Source organism: Triticum aestivum, chromosome 2D (assembly GCF_018294505.1).
Source record: "Triticum aestivum cultivar Chinese Spring chromosome 2D, IWGSC CS RefSeq v2.1, whole genome shotgun sequence".
NCBI lineage: Eukaryota > Viridiplantae > Streptophyta > Magnoliopsida > Poales > Poaceae > Triticum > Triticum aestivum.
The window spans coordinates 355,788,598-355,800,355 of NC_057799.1; positions in this window are offsets into that span (position 1 = coordinate 355,788,598).

Here is an 11,758-nt window from a genome sequence, read left to right on the forward strand (position 1 = left end):
CGGCTGCGGCGCTCCCGTCTCGGGAGGTGGCGCGCGGTCGGCGCCTTGCTGGATCCCGCCGGATCTGGTGGTAGGGGTCGGTCGGCGGCGCGTGGCGGCTGCGGTGCGTGCCCGGCGGCTCCGGCGCTATGAGCGCGCCGGGCGACGCTGGTAGGGCAGCGGCCGGGCGTGGCCGTTGCTCCGGCCGTGTTCGGCGTCATGTGGAGTTCCGGCGGTGGTGGACTCCCGGTGTCGTGGCGGCTCCATGGTGGCTTGGCGGATCTGCTTGCGGCGGCGGCCGGCTTCTCCGGCGCCGGCTTGTATGCGATCGGACCGTTTCGGCCTTCACTCCATCTCCTCGGCGCTCGGTCGCTACTCCCTTCGAAGGGCTCGCCCTTTCCTAGCTGCGGTCCATCGCTCGTCTCGCGCCCGGTGCAGCAGGACCGATGTCGTCTCGCGCACAGTGCCGCAGGACCGAGCTCGTCTCGCGCACGGTGCAGCAGGACTGACTCCGTCCTCGCCCCACGGTGCTGCAGGACCGATCTCGTCTCGCGCTCCGGGCTGCAGGATGGGTCGATGGATGCCAGTGTTGGCCGACCTATTGGGTCTCGACGCTGGGGTGGGCCAGGGGTGCAAAGGCGACTCCTTTTCTGCTCGTCTCTTTGGTTGGGGTAGCGGCGGGTCTCGGGTGTGGTGGTATCAAGGTCTTGGATGCCGGGGCGGCGGCCCTGGTGGCGGTGCACGGTGCTCTTGGGCAGAGCCCGTGTCTTGGCGCTGCCCGGTGACCATGGCCGTGTGGCCGGCGTGGTTGCCGGGGTGTAGCGTTCGGCGGCGGTGAGTGTAGGCCGGGGTGAAAACCTGCTCTATCTTCGGACAGACCGGCGACGGCGAAGTTCACTCCCTTCTTGAAGGCGTCGTCGCGGCTCTCACCGCCCGTCGTGCGGCTCCGGAGGAAACTCTGATCCTTGGATCTGGCGGTGGCGGCGCTCCGATGTCGTATCCTTCCTGAAGGCGCCGCCTTGGAGTCCACGGTTCGCTGTATGCGGCTTCATCTTTTCGTGGTAGTGTGCTAGGGGTGGTGTTGCCGCGCTCAGCGCTTTTGTATCCTGCCCTGGATGTGTGGTGTGGACGTGCGTTTGTTTCGGATGATGTTGATCTTTGTTTTATATATAAAGCGGGGCGAAAGTCTTTTTCGGTATTCGTTGTACTGTCACGATTGAAGATAGATAGATAAGAAATTTTTCTCGCAAAAAAAAGTTCGATATGGGCCATATTTGTCTGCCGTGTATGTGGGTCCTCTTATTTTCTCTAGGCGATTGAGAGTACTCGGGGGCACTGGGTTTAGGGCACCTCTTTTGTCTTGCGTCTACCGAGACATAAGTACGACTCGCCTAAGAGAACACGCTAAGTGGGCCGGCCCAGTACGTTAGTGGACCAGTTTCATTCTTTTGTTTCTCTACTTTTCTTTATATTTTATAATACATCTAAATACAAATTTTCAAAAAAGTAATGTACTTCAAAAATAAAAAATATTCTCTGCAAATAGAAAAAATGTTAACACGGTGTAAAACATTTGTTAGTGAAAATATTAAAAAAATATATAGCATTAAAAATATGATTGCGACATATAAAAATGATCACGTATTTCAAAAGAATGAACATGAGATTTCACAAAATATTTATAGGATGTCAAAAATGTTCTTTAATTCAAAAATGGTTTCATATCACTAAAATGTAGATTACAATTTTTTTTTGAAAATGTTCGTGAGTTTCATAAATTTGTGGCATTTAAAATATATATTTATCAATATAAAAAATGTCTACATAATTAAAATTATTTTATATAATTAAAAAAAGTTTCAAGATGTATTTAAAATATATCTAATATGTATTAAAAAAAGATATAAAAAATGTATTTAAAAATGTTAAACATGTAGGAAAATTAGTTGTATATCAAAAACGTGCAATGTGTATGAAAAATAAATAGACTTCAAAACATATATTTGAAAAATGTTAAATGTGTATAATTTTTTCCTGATGTATCCATAAAATGTAATATGTGTATGAAAAATGTAGGCACACGTTCAAAAAAATTAAAAAGAAGAAGAAGAAACTGACAAAAACCTGTGAAACCGAAGAAAAAAATAAGAAAATAGAAGAAAACATGTAGAATCGACAATTATGTCTCAGGGGGTCAGTAGACTACTAAATGGAATATAACTCACATACTTTGCTTACCTTCTCAGCCCATATTTGTGTTTGAGCCAAGGCCAGAGCGGGTCAGCATGCACAGTGTAAATGAATCAATCATACTCCATATACCCTGGTTTGCTCTTCTGACGCGTTTGACTATGTTATTTCCCCATGGCAATCTAAACCAATTCAATCGAACGAAACTAACATCATATTTGTGGCCTACCATTAGGTTACAATCATACTTTCAGATAGTTCGCTTAGATTTTCTTTCTACTAGTTTGTTTTACTTTTTGAGTGTGTTCGTTGAAATTTATTTCATATAGTTGGCTTAGACTTTTTTTTTTGCTTATTCATAAAACATGTTCTGCCAATCGAACTAAACTAACATCATATAGTGGGCACCTTCTGCGGATCACTCATAAAACTTGTTGTTCATAGGTTGCTTAGCTTATTTACTACAATTGGTTGTGCTCTGTGCCATGCTCCAGACTACTGCGTCATTCAAGCCCAACCTCACAGTTGTCATGATCGCCCACTTTTGCAAGCAAATGGTACACGATAGATTTGCAAGCAAACAGTGCACGATATGTAGCATGAGACACGGGGGGCTGCACGAACACACGATCATGTGGTGGCGAGTCAGCGGACTAAGCACATGTCGGCTGCCAGACCACATGGGCGTGATTGCAATAGGCGCTCATGGTCCCGCTCAAAGTCCTTATTTTGACAATTCCGAAACAAGTGCAGGCCAACAGGAAAAAACTTAGAGTTCACTAACCCACCTAAGCAAAGGGCTCATGTGTGGCTAAAGAACATATCATGTAAATATATTTCGTGCTGTTTGCTTAACTTATCTGTTGCATTTGGCATATAACTTGGTTAACTTCTCAGTTGCAATTGGCTTTTGCACCAAGGGCGCAACGGATCATCTGGTAGCAGTACAGACCATGGTGTAATCATCTTTGCGAAAGACTTGATAATCAACTTTCGTAAATAGCACATGAAATCCATAGGCGGGTGTAGCTTAGCTACGGAAATAAGATTGCAACCAAGTGATTCAACAAGCATGCCATTTTTATAGAGTTTTCTCTTAAAATGGCCATTTTACCAAGAGCGAATACCGTTCCTTTGGAATTTTCACCAAAGGTGTGGTTTTTCAATGGTCCATCATTCTTATGGAGCTTTTGGAACATCTCTCTATCTACAGTCATGTGGTCAGGTCAAGCGGGTCTTGGTGGGTTTTAGGGCAGTGGCATTATGTCGGGGTTGACCAGCTGATGGTTGCTTGAAGGAGCCGGCAGGGCTACCCGACGGATGGCAAGCGAGCGATCACCCCAGGGGGCTGGCATGCGCTCAACCGAGCGATCCGGCGTGTGGCTAACTGAGTTTCACGCGCATTTGTATGTGGTCCCCTTGCTACTAGATCTGGCGTAGACCTACTGCTGCACCATCGTTGTCTAGAGCGTGTTCTTGATCTCCTTGAACTTCTCCCTCTCTAGGTGATCCTCCGAGAGCTGGGTGTTGTCTAATTATCCAGTCATGATCAGGAGATTACAGGTTGGAATGCAAAAGGTTGCTGAATTTGCATGTGTGGTGCTATTGATGCCTGCATGCGCGTTCTGGCCAGAAGCTATGAGCTCTACCGTGTCCGTGGATGCTACCCAGAGCTCATTGCAGTTCCAGGCCAACTCAATAGAGGCCAGACAGCGGACCTGGTGTTGTAGAAGGCCTCGCGCTCCCGTCGTTAGCGCAAGTGCAGACATTGCATCTTTTCCGGGCAGCCTCCTGCTTCTTGGAGGTGTTCTTCACCTATCACGGGCATGGTGAGGATCGCGAGATCGTCTTCACCGAGGGCGTCGGCAGTGTCTTTGGTGTTGGAGTTGTCCCTGTTGTTGTCGACCACATAACAAGATATTGCCTCCCAACATCGGGGACGGACCGTGTTTGCCTCCGGGCAGCTACCATCACTCTCCTCCACCCCATGCTCCTTGAGGACGCTGTGGAGTGACTCCGCATTGGCGGAAAAGTGGGAGGTGGTTGGGTTGATAAATATTACCTACAGCTCCTATGCCCGATAAGATGTTGGGCTACAGAGGCATAGCTCGCCGCGCGAATCGGCGATGAATTACAATTTTACAAAGAAAAGAACATGGCTTGGCTATAGGTGTTGATGGGCTCGATCGGCTCGGCAAGTTGGTGATGAAGTTTATCGGACCAAAAGCAAACATCTGCCCGGGAGCGAAGGTGACACGATCGATGATAGATCCCATCCGGATCTCGGTTTCGGCAAGCATGACTCGTGCCTGGCATAAGATTGTCGGTGTGAATTATGGCAGACCCCTCAGTAGGGTTTTATACCTCCAGAGCGAGGGCCTGAATCTGGGTAAACCCGTCTCTTGTTTCTTCTCTTGGCTTATTGGATAGTTGTGGTACCCAGCCAAGGAGTCTGTCGGAATTCATATCGCCAGCCATGGGCGCAACGGGTCATCTAGTTAACACAACATATAAAGAGAATCATGTATATTGTTGGCATAAAATCAAATCAAATATATACATGAATTCATCCATATATCCACGAGAATTAATGCAATTACTCAAACATGAATGTATTGGACATAGATATTGGAGACAAGTTACAACCCAACATCATGTTGGGGAAGCAGAGAGGCATGGCTGCGCCGATGGAGGTGGCACTAGCCCTCCGGCCGGTGAGGTCGTTGGTGGAGAGTCCTTCCTTCTTCATTGTCTTGGCCCTTCCTCTATGATAGACATGGTCTTGCTGCAACAATGGAGGTGTGATGGTGGATATGGATGTGTGGCAGCAACCGGGACATTATGGCCAAGGGTTGGAGGTACATATATAGCTAGCTTCCACAGGTCTCCTCCGTGAATGTGTCTTCTCCCTTTGATCCAAGGGCTCTAGAGGAGTCAAAGCTTCCCCCAATACCTTCCTTGATGGCCAAGGATATCGTAGGAACAAACAGGGATGAAATTGGTGAAGAGCCACAAAAGTTATGTCCAATCCTGCAGCTAGGATTGGTCAGTAAGGCCATCGGTATGACCGTCCATGGTCGTACCGCACACCGCCTTCTCTTTTGTAGTCTACACAAGGTGTTTAATAATTTGGTAGTCATTTCCTCATACTAACTACGATTTTTGTGTTATTGGGCTTGTTAGAATTGTATGAACGAACCCAGTAAATTCTAGGTATTGGATATTCAATTTCGGATCTTTGGAAAAAGGTTTTTTATCAAACTTTCCAAATGATTTGAATCTGGTGCATGCAACTTCTCCGGTTTGGCCCCAACTTAGTCATTTTCAATGTGTTAAGTACATGGGAGCACCAATACACCCACAGAAACATCAAAACCAAGAAAAGCTAATAAAGTTATAAAACTAAAGGCAATAATTTGTTCTTAAATAAATGCATGTAAAATATAAACTATGCAAAACAAGCATCAAAATGAATAAGTGGATATGCTGTGAGGGATTTTGACAAGAAAATATGCAATAAATAGGACATAAAAGTGACACAAGATCCACTCATCAGCAACACGCGTCGCCTCTGTCGCTGGTCATGCACCCATCGATGATCTCGCAGGCACGTCGCTACAATTGCCGACCGTAGCACCATGACTCGCATGTCACAACTTTAATTAGTAGTGATCACTTGCAGAAATATGTCTCGTTGGTCCCAACTAAAAACCTCGCTCATCCCAAAATTGGCTCGCCATCGCAACTCCAGAAGTGGCTGGTCCAAGCAAAAAAGATCGACGGTCCCAGCAAAATTGCTCACGCGGTTGTTGCACACTGATCACCGGTCCTAGCAAAAAATGGCACGTTGGTCCCAAAAAAATAACTCGCCGGTTGCAACATCCTTGAAGTGTCCTCACACACCCGTCATAGCTCCCTCATTGCCGGTTGCAGCATGCTACATCGATGGTCCCAGATTCTTCGTGGACGGTTGCAACACACCTTCTCTGACTAGCACAACTCCATCTATCAGCTTGTGGCACGACCAGTTACCTTTTCTTGCAGGGATGGCCCATGGCTTGTAGTCTACCAATCGGTGGTTGTAACGCGGTCAATTGCCGGTTGCAGCACAACCCATGACTTTGCAACCGGCCGGTCACCGGTTGTAGCACGCCCCTCCCCCCCTCCCCGTCAGCTGTGGAGCGAGGGGTGCGCCATGATGATGATAGAGGAGGACGGGGAGTAGGTGGCACACGATCATGGCATTCACGTGACGAGTCAGCACTTTGCTTGCCGATCGATTCACGACATCCTAGCTCATATCCATTGATTCAAGGTCCTTTCCCATCCCAACCCGACTCCGCGACCTCGCCCACGCATCAAGCAGGGGCGTGTGCCCCGTCCGAGCAGCGGCAACGACGCTCATGGGGAGGAGGAGGGGTGTGTCGGTGTCAAAACTGAAGGAAATATGCCCTAGAGGCAATAATAAAGTTGTTATTTATATTTCCTTATATCATGATAAATGTTTATTATTCATGCTAGAATTGTATTAACCGGAAACTTAATACATGTGTGAATACATAGACAAACAGAGTGTCACTAGTATGCCTCTACTTTGACTAGCTCGTTGATCAAAGATGGTTAAGTTTCCTAGCCATAGACATGTGTTGTCATTTGATGAACGGGATCACATCATTAGAGAATGACACTTTGATCATTTAGTTTGTTGCTATTGCTTTCATCATAACTTACACATGTTCCTATGACTATGAGATTATGCAACTCCCGAATACCGGAGGAACACTTAGTGTGCTATCAAACGTCACAACGTAACTGGGTGATTATAAAGATGCTCTACAGGTGTCTCCGATGGTGTTTGTTGGGTTGGCATAGATCGAGATTAGGATTTGTCACTCCGTGTTTCGGAGAGGTATCTCTGGGCCCTCTCGGTAATGCACATCACTATAAGCCTTGCAAGCAATGTGACTAATGAGTTAGTTGCGGGATGATGCATCACGGAACGAGTAAAGAGACTTGCCGGTAACGAGATTGAACTAGGGCAAGTAACATACCGATGACAAAGGGAACAACGTATGTTGTTATGCGGTTTGACCGATAAAGATCTTCGTAGAATATGTAGGAGCTAATATGAGCATCCAGGTTCCGCTATTGGTTATTGACCGGAAGTGAGTCTCGGTCTACATAGTTCTCGAACCCGTAGGGTCCGCACGCTTAACGTTTATGACGATCGGTATTATGAGTTTATGTGTTTTGATGTATCGAAGGTAGTTCGGAGTCCCGGATGTGATCACGGACATGACGAGGAATCTCGAAGTGGTCGAGACATAAAGATTGATATATTGGACAACTATATCCGGACAACGGAAAGGTTCCGGAGAAGTTCCGGAAAAAACCAGAGTGCCGGAGGGTTACCGGAACCCCCCGAGGGAACTAATGGGCCACATGGGCCTTAGTGGAGAGAGAGAGAGGGGCGGCTAGGGCAGGTCGCGCGCCCCCTCCCCCTTGGGTCTGAATTGGACTAGGGAAGGGGGCGGCACCCCCCTTTCCTTCTCCCTCTCTCCCTCTCCTTCCTTCCCCCTCTCTTCCCTTGTTGGAAACCTACTAGGAATAGGATTCCTAGTAGGAATCCTACTTGGGGGGCACCCTATGAGGGCCGGCCGGCCTCCCCCTTGCTCCTTTATATACGGGGGCAGGGGGCACCCTAGAACAGACAAGTTGACAGTTGTCTTAGCCGTGTGCGGTGCCCCCCTCCCCAGATTTCCACCTCGGCCATATCGTTGTAGTGCTTAGGCGAAGCCCTGAGTAGGTAACTTCATCAACACCGTCATCACGCCGTCGTGCTAACGAAACTCTCCCTCGACCTCAGCTGGATCTAGAGTTCATGGGACGTCACCGAGCTGAATGTGTGCAGATCGTGGAGGTGCCGTACTTTCGGTGCTAGGATCGGTAGGATCATGAAGACGTACGACTACATCAACCGCGTTGTCATAACGCTTCCGCTTTCGGTCTACGAGGGTACGTGGACACACTCTCCCGCTCGTTGCTATGCATCACCTAGATGGATCTTGCGTGTGCGTAGGAAAGTTTTTGAAATTACTGCGTTCCCCAACAGTGGCATCTGAGCCAGGTCTATGCGTAGATGTTATATGCACGAGTAGAACACAAAGAGTTGTGGGCGATAATAGTCATACTACTTACCAGCATGTCATACTTTGATTCGGCGGTATTGTTGGATGAAGCGGCCCAGACCGACATTACGCGTACGCTTACGCGAGACTGGTTCTACCGACGTGCTTCGCACACAGGTGGCTAGTGGGTGTCTGTTTCTCCAGCTTTAGTTGAATCGAGTGTGGCTACGCACGGTCCTTGTTGAAGGTTAAAACAACACACTTGACGAAAAATTGTTGTGGTTTTTGATGCGTAGGTAAGAACGGTTCTTGCTATGCCCGTAGCAGCCACGTAAAACTTGCAACAACAAAGTAGAGGATGTCTAACTTGTTTTTGCAGGGCATGTTGTGATGTGATATGGTCAAGACGTGATGATATATAAATTGTTGTATGAGATGATCATGTTTTGTTACCGTTATCGGCAACTGGCAGGAGCCATATGGTTGTCGCTTTATTGTATGAAATGCAATCACCATGTAATTGCTTTACTTTGTCACTAAGCGGTAGCGATAGTCGTAGGAGCAATAATTGGCGAGACGACAACGATGCTTCGATGGAGATCAAGGTGTCAAGCCGGTGACGATGGTGATCATGACGGTGCTTTGGAGATGGAGATCAAAGGCACAAGATGATGATGGCCATATCATATCACTTATATTTATTGCATGTGATGTTTATCCTTTATGCATCTTATTTTTCTTAGTTCGGCGGTAGCATTAGAAGATGATCTCTCACTAAATTTCAAGGTACAAGTGTTCTCCCTGAGGATGCACCGTTGTGACAGTTCGTCGTGCCGAGACACCACGTGATGATCGGGTGTGATAAGCTCTACGTTCACATACAACGGGTGCAAGCCAGTTTTGCACACGCAGAATACTCGGGTTAAACTTGAAGAGCCTAGCATATGCAGATATGGCCTCGGAACACTGAGACCGAAAGGTCGAGCGTGAATCATCTAGTAGATATGATCAACATAGTGATGTTCACCATTGAAAACTACTCCATCTCACGTGATGATCAAACATGGTTTAGTTGATTTGGATCACGTGATCACTCAGTGATTAGAGAGATGTCTATCTAAGTGGGAGTTCTTATGTAATATGATTAATTGAACTTTAATTTATCATGAACTTAGTACCTGATAGTATTTAGCATATCTATGTTGTAGATCAATAGCTCACGATGTAGCTCCCTGTTTATTTTTTTATATGTTCCTAGAGAAACTAAGTTGAAAGATGATAGTAGCAATGATGCGGACTAGGTCCGTGATCTGAGGATTATCCTCATTGTTGCACAGAACAATTATGTCCTTGATGCACCGCTAGGTGACGAACCTATTGGAGGAGCAGATGCAGACATTATGAACGTTTGACAAAGCTCGGTATGATGACTACTTGATAGTTTAGTGCACCATGCTTTATGGCTTAGAACCGAGACTTCAAAAACGTGTTTGAACGCCACGGAGCATATGAGATGTTCCAAGAGCTGAAATTGGTATTTCAGACTCATGCCCGAGTCGAGGGGTATGAGACCTCTCACAAGTACTTTGCCTACAAGATGGAGGAGAAGAGCTCAACCAGTGAGCATGTGCTCAGAATGTCTGAGTACTACAATCGCTTGAATCAAGTGGGAGTTAATCTTCCAGATAAGATAATGATTGACAGAGTTCTCTAGTCACTATCACCGAGTTACTAGAACTTCGTGATGAACTATAATATGCAAGGGATGACGAAAATGATTCCCCGAGCTCTTCGCGATGCTGAAGTCGGCGAAGGTAGAAATCAAGAAAAGCATCAAGTGTTGATGGTTGACAAGACCACTAGTTTCAAGTAAAAGGGCAAGGGAAAGAAAGGGAACTTCAAGAAGAATGACAAGCAAGTTGCCACTCCCATGAAGAAGCCCAAAGCTAGACCCAAGCCTAAAACTGAGTGATTCTACTGCAAAGGAAATGGTCACTGGAAGCGGAACTGCCCCAAATACTTGGGCGGATAAGAAGGATGGCAAAGTGAACAAAAGTATATATGATATACATATTATTGATGTGTACTTTACTAGTATTCATAGTAGCCCCTGGGTATTTGATACTGGTTCAGTTGCTATGATTAGTAACTTGAAACAAGAGTTACAAAATGAACAGAGACTAGTTGAGGGCAAGGTGACGATGTGTGTTGGAAGTGATTCCAAGGTTCATAAGATCACCATCGCACACTCCCTTTTTCCTTCGGGATTAGTATTGGAACTAAATAAGTGTTATTTGGTGTTTGCGTTGAGCATAAATATGATTGGATCATGTTTATAGCGATATGATTATTCATTTAAGTCAGAGAATAATTGTTGTTCTGTTTACATGAATAAAACCTTCTATGGTCTTACATCCAATGTAAATGGTTTACTGAATCTCGATCACAGTGATACACATAATATTGATGCCAAAAGATGTAAGTTTAATAATGATAGTGCAACTTATTTGTGGCACTGCCGTTTAGGTCATATTGGTGTAAAGCGCATGAAGAAACTCCATACTGATGGACTTTTGGAATCACTTGATTATGAATCACTTGGTACTTGCGAACCATGCCTCATGGGCAAGATGACTAAAACTCCGTTCTTCGGAACAATGGAGCGAGCAACAGATTTATTGGAAATAATACATACTGATGTATGCGGTCCAATGAATATTGAGGCTCGCGGCGGGTATCGTTATTTTCTGACCTTCACAAATGATTTGAGCAGATATGGGTATATCTACTTGATGAAACATAAGTCTGAAACATTTGAAAAGTTCAAAGAATATCAGAGTGAAGTGGAAAATCATCGTAACAAGAAAATAAAATTTCTACGATCTGATCGCGGAGGCAAATATTTGAGTTACGAGTTTGGCCTTCATTTAAAACTGTGGAATAGCGTAATGGTGTGTCCAAACGTCGTAACCGTACTTTATTAGATATGGTGCGATTTATGATGTCTCTTACCGATTTACCACTATTGTTTTGGGGTTATGCATTAGAGACAGCTGCATTCACGTTAAATAGAGCACCATCTAAGTCTGTTGAGACGACACCATATGAACTGTGGTTTAGCAAGAAACCTAAGCTGTCGTTTCTTAAAGTTTGGGACTGCGATGCTTATGTGAAAAAGTTTCAGCCTGATAAGCTCGAACCCAAATCGGAGAAGTGCGTCTTCATAGGATACCCAAAAAGGTAACTGTTGGGTACACCTTAGATCACAGATCCAAAGGCAAGATCTTTCTTGCTAAGAATGGATCCTTTCTAGAGAAGGAGTTTCTCTCGAAAGAAGTGAGTGGGAGGAAAGTAGAACTTGATGAGCTAATTGTACCTTCTCTTGAGTTGGAAAGTAGTTCATCACACAAATCAGTTCCGGTGATGCCTACACCAATTAGTGAGGAAGCTAATGATAATGA